Source organism: Pristiophorus japonicus, unplaced genomic scaffold, assembly GCF_044704955.1.
Source record: "Pristiophorus japonicus isolate sPriJap1 unplaced genomic scaffold, sPriJap1.hap1 HAP1_SCAFFOLD_58, whole genome shotgun sequence".
Taxonomy (NCBI): Eukaryota; Metazoa; Chordata; class Chondrichthyes; family Pristiophoridae; genus Pristiophorus; species Pristiophorus japonicus.
This window is the reverse complement of record NW_027254488.1, coordinates 1,343,661-1,347,403: the sequence shown is the minus strand read 5'-3', so window position 1 is coordinate 1,347,403 and position 3,743 is coordinate 1,343,661. Positions and strand designations below refer to the sequence as shown.

General features: G+C 42.7%; 1 non-coding gene across 1 annotated transcript; it reads left to right on the top strand.

The window, feature by feature from the left end:
- The first annotated feature begins 2,684 nt into the window (after positions 1-2,684).
- trnar-ucg (transfer RNA arginine (anticodon UCG)) lies at positions 2,685-2,773 on the top strand. The gene is given in 2 exon segments: positions 2,685-2,721; positions 2,738-2,773. It is a non-coding gene; the product is annotated as a tRNA-Arg (tRNA).
- The last annotated feature ends 970 nt before the right edge of the window (positions 2,774-3,743 follow it).

Genomic DNA, 3,743 nt, shown 5'->3' with positions numbered 1-3,743 from the left:
CTTTGTTTTGGTTCTGCCTCAAAACCAAACATCTCGGACAGTCACTCACCTGAAGTAAAGGAAGGCTGTTTGCTTTAAGAAGCAAATGGCACATTTTCATCACTGTCGATCTGGTTGCACGGGAAAATCCAGCGGTGAAGTAGACTTCCGTGCACATTATTTCTGTTTGAATGCAAAAAGTAGGGGATGGATGTCTGACTTTGCAGTTAATATGAGACAAGGTGAGCGAGAGGTTCAGGCAATGGACTGCTGATTCAGTATGCCCCCACCTTCGTCGTTATTGTGTTAAACATTTTCCCCTCGTTTTTTTTTATTCAATCACATTTAACCTCATTGCCAAATTCACCTTTTTACTGACAAGGATGCACATCGTTTGTGAATTAATGTCTCAAAAAATAATCACTTCATCAAAGGGAAAACATTAGCAGGACGATGGAGAGGGGGAATCATGAGATCGGTCTCTGAGAGTCAGCACAGGCACGATGGGCCGAATAGCAAACTAACGTCAGAATCTGAGAGCTACATACCTCACTGTCGACGGCTCGTTGTTCTAGGGGTAAGATTCTGGCTTTGGGATTTTAATAATTGAATTGCGAGAGGTCCCGTTTTCAACGTGAAACAGACCCTTCCCTGAATATGAGTGCGTCCTGTTTCTCTGGCGCTGAAAAGATGTGAGAAGCTGGCTTTGGATTTAGTCCCTTGGCTGCCGAATTTAAACCGTACAGAAAATCCAAACCGGGGTGGCCAAGCTGCCTGGTCTGATTAAAAGGCGTTCAAACCCGACATTCCAGGCATGTTATAGTGTTCTGGCCTCAACATTCGGTTCAACGTATCGGATCAGAAGCACCGCTCCCATTGTCTGCTTATGGTTCTGCTGTTCACACTAACACCTCCTCTGGTCCATCCTTTGTTACTTTATTGCCCGCTTACCACCCACTTTGCCTTTTCGCATTGTGCCATTTATTATTGAATCGCTCCTACGCTCCACTGTATCACAGGCATTCCCTTTTGTCCTTCCTCGCTGCCTATTTTTTTCCAGGCGCTATTTTCGTGGAGAAAACTGTAAACTTTACATTTTTCTTAAAATATCGGAATGATCATCTGACTGAACGTGAGCCCGGGAATTCATCCACAGAATGTTCACGGCCTGCTGAGTTTTACAGAATGCTTTGTTTTTGTTCATTGTGTTTCTGTATCCCTTTTAAGGTGATGTGCTGGTCTGCCCGGGGTCATTCTCTGTCTCTCCAAAATGGTGTGCTATCAGTATCGGATCATTATCTATCTGTTTAAAAGGAATGTGCTGTCTGTTCCGGATTTCAAATTTCAAATTTCAAAAACAGCCTTTGGAGGGTGCAGAATTTTTAGTTTGTTTTTGTGTTTATGTAAGTGAGAGAGTGCGTGGAAACGTTCTGCGCGATCGTACTGTACATTTCATGTCATGGGAGGAAAAATGCATTAAATGCAACTTGAAGCCACACTGATTTGATTCAACACGCATTCGGGGACTGTCTGACAGGAGAAGAATCTGCTGTGGGATTTTGCTATTCCACATCTGAAGAAGGCAAATTTTATAAGTTAGATACATAGCAATTTTAGCGAGAGCTTGCGGATGGGCTGTGTGACATGATGAGCTCCTTCCGCTTCATTTTCAAATACAAATCAAATCAAGACAAGACAAGACATGACTGACTGACTGACTTTGTTCATGTAAATATATGTATAAATATTAATATATGCGTATATTTACATACATTCCCGACTTTTTAAATTTCACAATGAATGTGCTTTTTCTGTTCTGCCTACATTGGCTCTATTACATTTGATCTCTTTCACAGCACACGCAGCTTCTGTCTGATCCTGCAGAAAGGCACTCGCGACTTTAAAAGATGGCCTTTGTTGCCCACATCTTCCCTCGTGACTTGTCTTACACCATGGGCTTACTGTGTTTGGTTATTTACTGGCTGCACGCCCTGATTTCCAGTGGATTTCATGCAGTCGCGCAGACTTCGTTCCATCAAAAATATATAGATTGAGAAAGAATTATTTATTTATTTAAATCAAATCAAATTTAATTTTTTGCAATAAAATTGTAAATTTATTTATTTTCTTATTATGATAAATATATATATGTTTTGAATTGTCTTTTTGTCTGGGTTGGTTTTATTTCCCTCCCTCTTTCCTGCCTGTCTATCACCTGTGGCTTCAACAACCGTCCCAGCCCCGCGTGGTTGTGAGAACCGCGCTCAATCACGCACAACACAATTGCATTCAGGACTGATAGAAATCCCACTTTATTCTTCTGAAAGGGAACTGCTGTCCGTGAAGGGTAATTCTACAGCTGTGTCAGTGGGATGTGGTTCCTGTGCAGGATCATTCGGTGTCTGTTTCAAGGGGATGGTTGTCAGTTCCGGTTCATGAATTGCCCCTTTAAGACGTATTTTCCATAATCCGTATCATCTTGTGTATTTAAAAAGGAGTGTGATTTCAGTTGTGATAACCGAATTGTTAAACTGTTGTGTTTCAAGCTAAATTGACGTTGCCTGTGTCCGTGCACATCCATATCGCAGCGCATCTGTTCATTACTCAAAATATGCTCATGTTTTCAGATATCCACTCCTTGATATAACCTTTGTCCCCAATTTTCTCTCAATATAAAAAACAACAAATTTGGTGCCGACAGTAGCGGCCGCGTGGCCGAATGGACAAGGCGTCTGAATTCGATTATAACTGTGATGTTATCAGAAGATTGCTGGTTCGAGTCCTGCCGCGGTCAGCTAACTCGCCACGTGAAATTGTATTTTCTTTCTTTTGGTTCTGCCTCAAAACCAACCATCTCGTGCAGTCACTCACCTGAAGTAAAGGAAGGCTGTTTGCTTTAAGAAGCTCATGGCACATTTTCATCACTGTCGATCTGGTTGCACGGGCAAAACAAGCGGTGAGGAAGTAGACTTTCGTGCACATTATTTCTGTTTGAATTCAAAAAGTAGGGGATGGATGTCTGACTTTGCAGTAAATAGGAGACAAGGTGACTGACAGGTTCAGGCAATGGACTGCTGATCCAGTGTGCCCCCTGCTTCGTCGTTATTGTGTTAAACATTTTCCCCTCGGTTTTTTTCGTCAATCACATTTATCCTCATTGCCAAATTCACCTCTTACTGACAAGGATGCAGCTCGTTGCTGAAGTAATGTCTCAAAAATAATCACTTCATCAAAGGGAAAACATTAGCAGGACGATGGAGAGGGGGACTCATGAGATCGGTCTCCGAGAGTCTGCAGAGGCACGATGGGCCGAATAGCAAACTAACGTCAGAATCTGAGAGCAACTTCCCTCACTGTCGGCGGCTCGTTGGTCTCGGGGTATGATTCTTGCTTTGGGATTTTAATAATTGAAATGCGAGAGATCCCGGACGAGCCCTGCCAACTTTTATCAAATAACCACTTCTCAGCCGGTCGACAAGTGAGAAAACTGACATGTTTCAAATTAAAACGTGTGATTGCGCTCCGTTCTTCCCACAGCGTCCAACAATGCTGGAGATAACCAGGAGCAAAGTGAAACTCATCCAACTGAGTAAAGTTAATGTATCTCAGATGTTTTCGGCTCTGTGTCTCATTGGACAACCTGAACCCGTGTTTGATTCCGGCCAATACTTGATCAGTCTATCTTCCTTTCTGCACGCATGAACTCACCTCCAAAGGGGCAAGCATACATTCAGCGTCAATCTCCACTTCAACTTGAAACAGAC